A 14,234-nucleotide genomic window follows, 5' to 3' on the forward strand; every position below is an offset into this window, starting at 1 on the left:
GGGGCTTATGTTCTCTGCAATTCTTGGCTTTACTATTCACATGTTTAGCTTCATTTTTAAGACTGGTTCTCACCAGGGGAGAATGTGATTGATCTGCCTTCATTCAAACACGGAGAGAAAGATCAGCTTGCTCTTAGGAGCAAGGCAGAACTTCCCCAAACAGGCACCAAATAATCTCTCATCACTTATGTTTGGTGAGAACTGGGTCGCATGACTTTTCATAAACCGATTATAGACAAGGGGGTACATTCATTCCAGTCACGTTCATTCCCGAAGCTGAGGGGACTGCTCTGAGTCTTTCGGGACACCTGAACCAAACTGCGGTTCTACTAAGGAGCAGCTCAAAGTCTCACTCACCTGTCAATGCTGGATGTCAGCTGGGACCTCAGTGGAATATCTACATGGGGCCTCTCCGCATGGCTTGGGCTCCCTCACAACATAGTGGCTGTGTTCCAACAGCCAGCATCCTGAAAGAGAGTGGACACGTAGTACCTTTTAGGACCCGACCTCAAAAGTAACTCAAAATCACTTCTATTGCATTCTACTCTCCAAGGCGTCCATCAGCGCTGTCCAGGTTTAAGGGAAGGGGAAATAGACTGATGTGGGGCAGCAAGAACATGTAGTCCTGAAAATATTGCCATGGCCATTTTTGAAAAATACAATCCTCCACTCATCCTTACCTTCCTACACAAAGAAACTCCTTTTGGAACTTTCTCCCATCAAACACTGTTGGGTTTGTGATTTTTGGATCCTTCTATTATTCAATTCCCAGGGATTTGAAGATAAAATCATGCATTTGGTAGAAAACATTTGAGAAGAACTTTATAAAAAGAACTCCCCAAACAAAGGTCTGATGTGCACCATGATCCCCTTCCAACCAGGTACACAAAGAAAGGGGTTTGACTTTCTGATTTCCCTGATGATCTTCACTTTTTATGGCTCTCGACACAATCACATGTCAGCACTGCACAGGGACCTCAGATTTTCCTCTCTAATATGAAGCCTAGAGATTAAGAAGATCCACAGTGCCCTGATCAGCTCTAACAGTCTATGAAAACAGAAGAAAAAGAGAATGAATTGAGAAAATTTACAAGCATTACACTGGGTCCAACCAAGGAGAAGCTGAGCTGTTTTTTGCTTTATATCTGAATGTGGTGCATGGTTTTCATGATGGCCATAATAATTTATTGACAAAAGGCTTTTATTGAATTGTCTTTACTGAAGAGGCCCCGCATGCTTTTCACGAGCTTGCTACAATTAAAAGCAGCAGTAAACAGAGCCTTTCTATTTAGATTGAAAAGCAACAATTAAGCTTGCTCAGTTATAAATAGGAGGCAACTTCACATCTATGGCCCCGACTGCACACATTAAAGACTCTAGCCCCAGATGTCCCCAATTTATTTTACAGGACAAACCAATAAATTGTCAAACTTTGGCCTTCAAACAGACAATTTCTTAGAAAATAGAAGTAGGTAAATTATGCATAATTCTAAGTAATTACTGGGATGTCCATGAGGCCAGGAAATCAGAATACACGCTGAAAATCTAAATTTACAGGCTTCTAGTCTTTTCATTTTACCATCATCAAACCATGCTTTGCCTTGGGTGGCTATGAGAACTTTATAGAAAATGTAAAGTTCTTTTACAAGATTCCCATTAGCTTGAGTGATTCAGGAAAGAAACCAGAACATGGGTAGTCAGTGTTGAGTATTTCTTAATTTAAAAACTGCAAGTGCCATTCATCTCATCTATAAGCCATAAATACTGAATAGTTGTGAAGGCATTGATTCAACCTCCTCATTATCTGCAGGAGGAAACTGAAGGCTCAGAAAGACAGGTGAACTATCCAAGGTCACAAAACTTGACAGTAACAGAGCTGGAACTCAATAGCTTTCCTGACTGCTATTCCAGCATTCACTGAATGAGAAAGTTTGCCCTTCTCTCATTCTTTTCAGTACAAAACACTAGATTAATGAGACCTAAGTAATAAAAAGCCCAAAACGTACATTATCTCTCTGAGCGCAAGACAACCTTTCAAAGGGAACAGGATTTGCCCACTTGGATATACTGTGTCCCCTTTGCCTCTGTATCTTCCAACTGAGCCAAGAGTTTCATATTTCTAAAAGCCCAAAGAGAGTGATTTTCTAAAATCTGTCTTGAGTGACTACCCCTTTTTGAGACTTGTGAGCCTTGGTTTTCTGTTTATGCATGCCACATGTCTCCCAGTTGTCTATGACTTCCATTGGGCCATGTGCTGAATAGCCTCTGTTGACCTTTCTCCCCTTCTCTACCCAGCTCTGTGCCCCAGGGGCTGACATTTATGGACTTATCAATGGTACACTAGTTCTTTGGCTAATGGAGAGTAGGGGACACCAATAGGAGACTAGATAGCAAGAGGATCAAAAGGCCAGGATTTTCATTCCTACCTCTCATTTCCTGCAGCATGAAGCAGAGTTGCCCAGCTGAGCCCATTCCAGTTAGCCAAACCACAGCCAAACCCCAGGCACGAGAGAAAAAATAAATGACTATTATAATAAGCCACCCAGTTTTTAGGAGGGCTTTGTTATGCGGCAATAGCTGACTGATACAACATATGACACCTAAAAAGAGAAATTTAAGATGACACAGTCACCTTAAAAATTGAGATAAATATCTCTGAAGACTAGAAATGGTAGTAAACACAAAGGAGTAACTGGGATTGAGTTTGCAGGCTCCATCTCAGATGGAGAAATCTGGGTTCCCTTGAGGTAACAAGACTAAAAGTGTCCCGAGACTCACTCTTCAAACGTACTGTTTAAAATCAGAGAAGCAAGTGTGAGGTTTCCTCATTCATTAAAAGAGGCTGAAATAAGCTTTTAAAACCACTGTCTGAGCTACCATTTCTATAAAGCTGTGTAGCAGGAAACTCTAAGAAATAAAGTCCTTCAACCTGGACTTTGGCTTAACTGCTGACTTGGTAGCAGAATACATAGTAACTCCAAAATTGGTGTAGGGTGGCAGCCCTGAACTACCAATATGAAGCCTAGTTTTGAACTAAATGTTCTTAGGAAGTGGCAGAGAAAGAGATCGAATATAAACCTGCAAAACTGTGAAACACAGGGTGGGATAGAGAGGAGGCACACAGCCTCCATTTAATTATAAAACTCCATAATGTGAGGAGATAATTCAAAGAAAGACAGCAACAAAATCAATAATTGGAAACAAATTGACTCCAGATGAAATAAAAATAGGAAAAGAGATTATTACCCACAGATCTTCACTGAAGTAACTACTAGAGAATGTGGTTTAGAAAGAGGAATACGCCCTGAGAGAGAGAGAAATGAATGGAGTGTAATACAGACAATAGTTTGCACAGAATTTAGTAAAAGATGTTGAATGGCATTTTTCACACAACCAGAGATAATTCAAGCAATACCAAGAAAAATATAGAGGGCTAAGGTATTCAGTGAGTAATTAAAGCACACTAACTTCCTGGGTTATTTGGAAAGAGGGTAGAGATACTGGATAACTTAAACTTTGTTAAATGTTTTTACACTTATGTAAATATGTTAAAATCTTGAAACTATCAAACAGAAAGTAGGAAAAATGGAAAAAGAAGCAAATGAAGAGCATGATAAGCAAATTAAAATGATAAGTGAAAAATATAAAATAAGATTATACACCTAAGTCTTAACAGAGCAGTCAGTAATCAAAATAAATGTAAAGGAATTCAGGTTGTGTATAAGAAAAAGATGATCAGACCAGGTTTTTAAAAATCCAACCATAGGAGTTTATAATAGACATATATAAAACATAATCAACCGGAAAGGTTGAAATTAAAGGATTGGGGGAAAAAAAAACAAATAAGGCAGTTACTAAAGGAAAGCTGACATAGCAATACTAATGTCAGAAAAAAACTGAATTCAGGCCCAAAGGCATAAAAAGAGACATTACATAGTGGTAAAAGGAACAGTTCTATATTTGAACAGCGAACATCAGGGCTTGAAATATAAAGAGAAAAAAAATGACAAAATTACAAGACAAAGTAGGAAAACCTGCCTTTCTATTCAAGGCTTTAAAACACATATATCCTGTAGAGCCAGCAAAAACATATCAAATTATATTAAGAAGCTCAAAAATAATAAATCTGTTTTATTGCTGTAGAAACTGAGATCTAGGGAAGCTGAGTGACTCACCCAAGGTCACAAAGTTTATCTGAGTCAGAGCCAGGGCTAATACATCTTCTAATGCTAAATCCTTTGCCTTCTCATTTTATAACACTAACGCATATAGGATAAGCTGCATATTTGCAGAAATGACTGGCCTTTTCAGTCCTTTAAAATAATCTTAAGTGTGGTAGCCCATCCAGTAGTGTTCCACTCAGATTCCCTTGGCTCCCTTTGACCTTTTAAGTATGCCTTTCCTTGACTTTTAAGTGTTTTGCTTCTAAGTGTCCATTTTTGTGATTCTCTATGGAGAACCACGCTTGGGCCAATGGGGTGGTGACTGAGAGACAGAAGCTCTTGGGATTTTACGTCCTTAACAGTAGCCCTTATCCAGTGATTGACTGGGGCATGAAAATGAAAGACCAGGTCCTTTGCCTTGGATTTAAGCCAAAATCTGAGGTATCGTTTACATTCCCAACCTCCCCTGGCAGATGAGGCTAAGACTGGAACTCAGCTTGGTTCTTCCCTTCTCTGACCTGCTTTTTGCACCCATTTTTTTCCCAAGAGAATCTCCTTAATAAATTGATGTTGCATGTGAATTGTCATCTCAAGGTCTGCTTCTTGGAAACCACTCCTAAAATAAGGACCATATCACTCTGTACTAGAAGGAGAGCGGGAGTAGAGAATGGTCCTAGGGAAAGAGCATTTGAGTGGCTGAGAGTTCCCGATGCCCTTGTCTTTGGGAATTTCCAGCTGGATCTAAGCACTGGGAACCTGGCAGTGTGAATGTAGCGTCTGCCAAGCTAAAGAAAAACTCTTGCTATTTCAGACTTGGGAGTCAATAACTGGCCAACCTGCTGTCCCCAACAGTCCCTCTTGGGTCCAATTCTGTTTGAATGGTGATCAAATCTGGAGGATTCCTGGCATACAGCTATCCCTGCCTCTCATTCATTCTCTCCCTCTCCTTCATCCCTCCCTCTTCCTCACACTCTTAAGACTAGCTCTGAAGATGCAGAAATGGCAACTCTGGGCCCTGGGCCTTCACATGCAGAACCATGGGCTGCCATACAAGCATCATCATGGCCTTTCATGGCCATTATTTCAGCCCCTACTTTGTATTCCACAGCTTTGCATTTCTTTGCTTTCCAAGTCTGGATCTACAGATGGGCCCTATGTAGAAATCCAGGTCTACGACATAGCAGGCAAAAATTCCACTACTCGCCGTGGCTTAGAATAATTAAATAAAATAGTTACTATTTCTTGAATGCATGTTATATACCACTTTACAGATGAAGAAATTGAGGTTTAGAAAAGAAAATTAACTTGCCCAGATTCACATGTCCGATAAGTACTTAGGTCTTGCACCCACAGACCAAGGATTTGGTGAGCCAGATGTGAGCCCTGAACATCCATGTATCCTACAAGTCATAGCATTTTCCTCCTTGGTTTTGTTGACCCAGGCTCTGGAGTGGGTTTGTCTTTGGTTACCTTGCTGAGTGCTCTATTTGTACTCTCCTGGTTAAAACCCTGACATCCATCCTCTATTCACTCATTTTCCCTGGGAGCTGTCACCCGCTCCTCAGCATATGTCTTTAATCTCTACCCCCATTTCCCCACATATACACATACTGGAGAATTTGCCCTAAACACATATCTCTAGGGACTTCCTGCTTCAAAGCTCTGCCCACATCCTGCCAGATTTTGCTGCAATAGTAGGGGCCGAAAACCCTCAGTGTCATCTTAAGTCAGATTCCCCAGAAGGAGAGTCCAAGACAGGGAAAGTCAGGTGACCATGGTGCATTGAGGGAGGACTCTCAGGAGAAGCATCTAAGGCAGAGAAGCAGACAGGATATGGGAAGAAGCCAAGAAAACCTGGCTGATTCATGAAAGGCCCTGCAGCAGAAATCACAATGTTGACACAGTCGTCCCCTCCTTAAGGCAAGGGGGCTGGCCCTTTGTATCCCTGTATCAGTCAGTCATTGCTATAAGCTTCTCCTAGGGGGTGGTAAAGGGGTGTAACCTCCTAGGCATCAGTTGAGGACAGTTCTTGGGGAGGGGGCCTTTGTAAGTCCCTAGCAGTCAACAGAGCAGATGGGGGCTGGAGACCACTGCCCATCCAAGAGAATCTAGTACAAGTACCTAAATCTTAGGCTCTGAACCTGGGGGCTTCAGCAACCTGACCCTTTTCTCTCACACCCCACTTTCCTACTCCTGGCCTCCTCCTGCTCCCCACCAGCCCGTGTGGCTAGGGTCCCCCCATGACAGCTGCTCATCCACAGGTTACTTGACTTTAGTACCTGCACAGAGTCAACCACGTTGGCGCCCGACACTTTATTAGTGTTCTAAATCTTTGTTTACAGTTACTAAGACTCCCCAGGTGACAGCAAAAAAGTCAACAAGGAAATAAAACACCCGCCAGCTGGTGTATTAGTTGGGGATAAAACCACCACACAGGAAGCAGCTGGGAACGTGCCCACAAGCCTGGGGCATTGCTGGCCCTGAAGGCTCATCTGGAGTTGTGTGTTTCAATCCCCCTTTACCAAGTCTGCCTGTATATCCGCCACATCTTCCAGATCCTTGGCACGAGGTGAGCGTCAGGAAGCTGAGGCAGTTATGAGCTTTGAAGCTGTGCCACTGCCTTTGAGAGCCGTCCATCCAGCCCAGCGTTTGATGCAATTGCTTGCTGTTACCTCTAGCAATCTCTTGGCAAAATCTGTACCACCACATCCCCTTGTTTCCTTAATCTAAAACTCAAGTCTGATGCAAAATCCTATGTGCTTCCTATTGTATGGAATTAACACTTTAATGTAGATGGGGGGGGGGGGATCTCTAGCCCATCTTATCTGGGACTAAAGGAATTAGGGTGGGTCCAAGAGAGTCATACAGAGGAGCCAAGAGCATTTAGAATCAAAATAACATCAATGAGTATATATATGCTTAGCTTCTTTTTAATTTTACATTTGAAAAATCAATTCTGCTGCCAGAAATGTGCTTAGAAATAGCTGGTCCTAGTCTAACTGATGTAGTTCCTTTTTGTTTTGCAAAAGGAAAGGCGTAAAGTCAAATTAATACCCCGGCCACCTGACACAGTCCCACGTGGTGATGAAGATGCTAACATCCACTGAGCCCTAAGCCTGGGCAAGACAAGGTTCTAAATGATAGGACTATGTTTAATCGTCTCAATAACATTATAGATTACTCTATTATTACTCCAATACACAAATGATAGAATTGAAGTACAGAGAGAGTAAGAAACAACACTGCTAGTAAGTGGTGAAGCTGAGGTTGAACCAAGCTTATTTTCTGAGCCATATCCTGCACTACCTCTGACAAGGTAGAGTGCCTTTTGACTCATCACAGTGCCTCTCTTCTTAAAGCATGCAACCCAGAAGGCCCCTGTGAATGTAGGTGGGAGAGTTTCCATCACTGTGGATTTGCCTCCCTCATCTGCCCTTATTTCAGCCACAAATAACCTGCCTTACTTGTCTTCTTGGTTCTGACATCTTTTCCAGAGGTGAGAATATGCAGACAGAAAAGAGAAGGTTTTTAACTTAAGCTGTCAGCTTCCTTCTGCTATAAAAAAATTCTCATGCTTAAAAATATGGCACAATGCTTTACTCTTCAATAGAAAAAAAATCAAATTGTAACTGACTTCAGGACTTCATTTCACTGGGGCGAGGAAGATTCAATCTCCGTGACTATGGAGGTTCTTCCTGCCCACCCTCAGCTCCAAAAAACAGTCCCTGGAGCTGTATGTAGCACAGAATTCATTGGGAATTCCCTTGGTATTTGGTCACACTGTAGTTCATTATTCTGATTTGTGTAGCTCCTGGAAGACATGTGGAGGGAATTATGACCCTCTTCAATAAACTCATGACAATTTAAGGAGAATGAGACCTTGATTGAAACCATTATGAACTTAGAAACCAGACTAGGATGTCTTCAGATGTGGTCAAGGAAAACAGCCTAGGAATTTTTAAATCCTGTCTTGCTTTGCTTTTAATAAAAATTAAAAAAAAAAAAAAATCAAAACCACAAAACTAGGAGAGATCCCAAATTAAACAGACTGGGTAAAATTATTATAGGTGTCATTGAGAAATACTGATAACCAAGATTTTATCTTTTAAAAATAAAAATGAAGGTCCTCACCTAGTCTATAGGTTTGAAGCTGGGAAAGAATATATTTCAATATCCTATCACCTACTACATATGCTGATCAACCCACATGATCAGACAAATTCCTAATCAGATGGCCCTGCAAACTCCAGAGACCATTCTCTTCTATCTGCCAGTTTCCACATCTGTGAGGCCAGAGCCCCCTTCAGTCTTCCCCCATAGAGGACCCTCTGTCTATAGAGAAGGTGTCCCTGTGGTCTACACCCTTTTATGATAAAAATATTCAACAATCTGGGAAAGAAGAACACTTCCTCAATCTGATAAAGACCATCTATACTACGCACGCAGCTACCTTTATACTAACAAAAGATCAAAAAGCTCCCCTCAAGACCAGGAACATGACGGAGAGGTCTACTCTCACTACTTCTATTCAACATTATACTGGAGAGTGATTGGGCAAAAACAAACAAACAAACAAAAAACAACAAACAAACAAATGATATTCAGATTGAAAAGAAAAGAAATGACTATCTCTATTTGCAGGTGACATGCTATTATATATAGAAAATCCTAATGAATCCACAGAAGAACTATCAGAACTAAAAGGTTGTAAGGTAGAAGATCAACAATATATTTTAAAATCTATTGTATTTCTATACACTAGCAATTAACAGGCTAAAAACAAAATTAAGCAGATAATTCTATTTATAATAGCATCCAAAAAATAAAATCTGTAGGAAAAAATTTAAGTGAAAAATTATAAGACTTGAACACGGAAAAAAATAAAATATTATTGAAAGAATTTAAAGACTACTTAAATAAGTAGAAAGAAATCTCATATTTATGGATTGGAAGACTTAATATTGTTAAGATAGCAATGCTCAATTTGATCGACAGACTAAAAACAAGCCAAATCAAAGTCCCAGCTATGTTTTTGCAAAAATTGACAAGTTTATGGTAAAGTTCTCATGACTATGCAAGTAACTGAGAATGGGGGAAAGGATAGTGTTTTAAACAAATGGTGCTAAGACAGTTGGACATACCCATGCAAAAGAAGGAAGTGGAACCTGTATGTCACATCATATGGAAAAATGAAGTAAAAATGGACCCAAGATCTAGAGGTAAGAGCTAAAATTATAAAAACCTTAGCAGAGAAACTAGGCCTAAATATTTGTGATACTGCTTTAGGCATGGTCTGTGGAGTCTCAAAATCACCGTAAATTTTAAACTACTTATGCCTTATCATTGGAACAGAGTCAGCCTCATTCCTAATTGTTGAATCCCAGGCAACATGAAGGGCAAAGGCTCAATAGTGACAACCAGGGGAGAGGGCCCAAAAACCCAAATTTGGGGCATCCCTTTTACTGTTCTGCAAATAGACTCGTTTTGCTTTTCCTATCTAACCTCAAGATTAATTGCTGAGTTAGGGGGAGGACCTTGAAGTTTGCTCATAAATTTTCTGTGTTTAAAGAGAAGATTTTTATCACTGAATATTCTGTAGTGAGCATGAGTCAAGGAGAGTGACTCAGGCCACCTTCTCAGAGTGACTCAGGCTATCTTCTCAGAGGTGATGGCCATAAATCAGTTTCTGCAGAAAATTAATCTCCCCTGACTCCTTTTAAAAAGTTAGCAATTATTAGTAGACAATGTGAGAGTCTTCAAAAGAAGAATGGTAAGACAATGTCACCTTGAGCTTCTTCTAAACTCAATGATATTAGAGAAAAGTTGTTTCCTCCAGTAAGCATTGGGAAAGAGCGGTCCCAGCAGACAGATATAGCAGGAAATTGTTGGTACCTGAAACTCACTACATACATGAACTAGATTTAAAAAAAAAAAATAGCTTGGTAGTTTCAGGGGAAGATAAGATGTCATGAAGCTGTTTGACCTAACAACAGATTTTTTTCTACTCCCTGTTGAATACCTAGAATGTCTTGAAAATATTTACCCAACCATTTTGACTGCTGGCACCGAACAGCTGAATATGGATGCTAGCCAGGTCCTTGGCCAGTGTACAGAGTCACAGGACTGGGGGATTCAAGAAACAGGCACAGGAACATCACCCACTCTAAGCTCTTACTTGAGGCAGGGCCTCACTGAAACCATCACAGACCGGTTTTCCTTCCTTCTACCATCTCCCTCAACAGGCTTCTAAAGTGTGGCTCCCAGACCAGCAGCATCAGCATCCCCTGGGAACTTGTTAAAAATATAAATTCTCAGGTCTCTCCCCAGATGTACTGAATCAGAATATCGGGGTTGAGACTCAGACATTTGTTTTTCAATAAGCCCTTCAGATGATTCTGAAGCATGCTAAAGTCTGAGAGTCACTGCTCTACTATTACCTGTAAAGGGCTCCTTTAAGAAAGTAAGTGGGCATACCAGTTGGGATTGTTTGGAGCTGCAAAAAACAAAAAGTGGACCACGGTGGTCTATCTAAATATATATATATGTATATTTTGTCACAAGAAGTCTGGGGGTCAGCAACCCTGAGCTGATGCTACAAAACCATGATGTCATCATTATCCCAGGCCCCTTCTACCTTTTCCCTCTGCCAGCCTTGGCAAGTGGCTTTTGTCCTCAGGCACAACCCTTCAAGGCCACAGAATGGCCTCTCATCTGTATTGGGAAGGATGAGATGAGAAGGATGCTGAAAGGCAAGGGTAAAATGTACCTGCCAGCGGGGCCCTCCACTGCTGAAAGGTTTCCTGGGAGCCTCACATTTCACTGGCCAGGACTGGCGGCTGTCCAGATGCAAAGATGGGTGATGTGGTGAGCGTTTCTCCTGGGCACTCTGCTGCTCTGAAAAAAAATCGAGGTTTAGTTAGTAAAAGTGGAGTAAGAATATGGCTAAAAAGTTAACAGCGCTGCTAAGTTAGGTTGGTAATGAAGGAATTAAGGATTTGGGTCAAAATAATATTAATTGTAGACACTGAATCATCTGGGCTGGAAGAGAAGACAAAAAATTACAGTTTTAAAAGAGTGGTTAATAACTTTATTGAATAAGTTCTAGTTCTGGCAAAATGTTTATAAAATGCTGATTTTACTTTGGAAATGGCTCCTCTTAAATCAGGAAATGCAACATTTTCGATTGTATGCGAGCCTTCCTTTATCGTCTCCTCGTCACTGGATGATTTTCAGTGATGAAAGCTGAAAAGTTGAATGGTTAGCACCAACTGAAATATTTGCCTGTGATGCTGGACTATTGTATTTGAGTAAGATGGCTTCTGTTATCTCTTCCAGACTGACTTTATTTCACTTAGTTATGCAATTTATTTCATGTCATAGTGTTACTTCCTGACCAGAAAGATTTTTACTTTGCAAACAAGCCAAACAATAATATCTCTAGCCTTGAGAAGTACTCCTGAATCCACTTACTTTGAAATATATACAACTTTCATCAGCTATGTTTCTCTTCTTGGAGGCAAAGGTTTAAATTTGAGAAAGTATCCCGCCCGCCCCTTACAATAGGCCCCTCCTAGCCAGCTTTTTTTCTTGTCTCATACAAAGTCACTTGGTGCTCACCACGGCCTATCAAGCATCCTGGTGGACTAATGTTCATCTCCACCTCCCTCAACCCCCAGTACCTAGCTAGTTGAAAGCAAAACACCAGTCGGGGCAGGTGGGATGGGATGGGGGACAGTGAAAGCTAAAACTAGACATTTATTACTCAAAGTGTGGTCTCCGCACCAGCAGCATCCACATTGTTAGCAATGCAGAATCTCGGGCCCATCCCAGAGCTACTGAATCTGACACTCTGAGGGTGGAGACCAGTAATCTGTGTTTTATAAACCCTCCAGGTGATTCTGATGTAAACTGAAGTCTGAGAACTGCCGCCCCTAGAACAATGAAACCACCTGGGGTGGGAGTGGGGGGTTAAAATTACTGATACTTGTCTCTTGCCTCCAGAAGTTCTGATTCTGTTGGTCTGGGGCGCAGCTGGACAGTGTGATATTTTGAAAGGTCCCCAAATGATTTCATTGTGCAGCCAGGCTGGAGGCATGAAAAACTCCACTGCTCTCAGCACCAGGTAAAAAACCCAACTAGTTGAGGGCAGTATCTCCAGTCAGGCTCAGAGCCAGTACTGGACCTTGTGCTGCGAAAATAAATAAAGGAAACCTCATTGAAAATGGAGTCAGAAAGCCCTGGACCAGGAACATCTCACACAGGCACCACTCGGCACAGCCAGCATAACCAGCAGAAGGAGAAAAAGATAAGAATTATTTTGACAGGGAGGACATTACTGTCGCCACATGGGAATGTCATCTCCTGCTTTTAAGAAGAGGCAGGAAGAGCCCTCTCTGCTCCAGCAAAAACCCACTAACTGCCACTTGCCGCCACTGAGAAACCACCACGACCTTGACCCCTTGCTCTTGTCCAGTGAGCTTTTGCTCAAAACAACCCTCCCCAACACCCTCCCAAAACCTAATAAAAGCAAGTCCCCTCCTTTGTTCTCTGGGCTTGCCTATGGCTTTGCCATAGCTGGCTAGTCTATGTTGCATTTCTATGCTATCCCTGAATAAATCCATGTTGCTGGTAAAATCACTAGCTGTTTTATTTTTAAGATTGACATTGTTTTGGGAGGGATGTACACAGGGACGCTTCTGATGGCCTATCTTGGCTTTTCTTTTAAGGTCCACCTTTCTCCTGTCCTTTGTATCTGGTGCCACATGTGTACCAGGGCTCACTCTGACTGTCAGAAGGTCCTGTCTATCTACCTCTCAGCTGGCACGTGGCCCAGCCAGCCAGAGTTGGGGGTAAAGAAAGGGGGGTTGAGGCCAAAGCCCTGTATTAACGGAAGTGTATTTGCCCTGAGTGAATGTCCCCTTTGCACATCTCCCTCTTGAATCTCTGGCCAGAACATCAAGGACTCGAGTTGTAGGGTCCCAGCCATCATCTCTCTCTCTCTTTCAGGAACCCAACTAATGTCCTAAGCTATCTTCCTGCCAATGGAGCCTCGACTATTTTTTTAGAAATTCACCACTCCCAAGGCAGTCTTTTTTATTTTCAGATTGCTCTAATTATGCGACGTTTTCCCTTCATTTTAAGCCCAAATCTGCTTCTATGGAAGGTCTAATTATGGATCCTCAATCAGTCTACAGAATGGGTTCCTCCACATGACATCACAACTCATCAATCTTTTAAATACAGTTATCAGACCTCCTCTAAATGTTCTCTAGTTCTGAGCCCAGAATTGGCTTTCTAAATAGTGCCCCTCTGCAGGAAATGCTGTCGGGTCCAGCCCAGACCCCCTTTTCTGGACAGCGTTCCCATTTCTCAGCTGCTCCGAGTGTTGCCTGTTAAGAGCTCACAGCTACGTGGTCCTCTAGGAAACTGCACAAGACTGATGGGAGCCGTAGCAGTGGAGATGTGTGCCATCCTCACCCAGGGGCTCCAGGGCCAATAATGGACTGAGATGGAGGCAAAAAAAGCTCCAGGGGAGACCACATCTATGCCTACTTACCTCCCTCCCCTTTTCCTGAGAAGCTTCCTTCCCCCCACAAATCACTTGACAAGAACCCTCATTTCAGGCGCTTCTAAAAAATTTGACCCAAAACATCTCCCTATGAGCAGAAGCATTTAAGATGGCTCCTTTCACATGCTCACCCGCATTGCCACACATTTGTTTGATTAGTCAGAACTAAAGCAGCCTGCTGAGCCCCGAAGGGCTGAAGTATAAAGAGGGCTGGAGAACAGGTTTGATTGGTTCTGTGGAGTCAGGGTGAAGGCTGAAGCCTAGGGAGCCTGGATGACAGCTGCCACCTCACAGATGCTCTGCAGAATGGAGAAGACACAGTTCTCAGTGCTCCTGTCTTAATGCCCCAGCTACATGTACATTTATTACCAAAAAAATGGCCCTGGCTTTCTACCCCTCCCTGTGTGCACACTCACTGCAGAATGATGTTGCAGTTCCTCCAATCCAGAGGTAGAGTGTGTCCCAGCCTCCATACATGGGCTTGTCTCTGGCTTCTTTTGACC

At 42.1% G+C, this 14,234-nt stretch overlaps 1 long non-coding RNA gene across 2 annotated transcripts in view; it reads right to left on the bottom strand.

Annotated features, from left to right (window-relative positions):
- LOC308563265 overlaps window positions 1-14,234 on the bottom strand; it is a 104,709-nt gene that overhangs the window by 34,953 nt on the left and 55,522 nt on the right. For both annotated transcript variants that reach the window (XR_013999765.1, XR_013999766.1), the window contains exons 2-3: window positions 10,930-11,057; window positions 358-467 (exon numbers count right to left, since the gene is read on the bottom strand). This is a non-coding gene — a long non-coding RNA (uncharacterized lncRNA). The remainder of the gene's footprint in view (window positions 1-357; window positions 468-10,929; window positions 11,058-14,234) is intronic.

This window comes from Miniopterus schreibersii (genome assembly GCF_964146895.1).
Source record: "Miniopterus schreibersii genome assembly, chromosome: 10".
Lineage (NCBI taxonomy): Eukaryota > Metazoa > Chordata > Mammalia > Chiroptera > Miniopteridae > Miniopterus > Miniopterus schreibersii.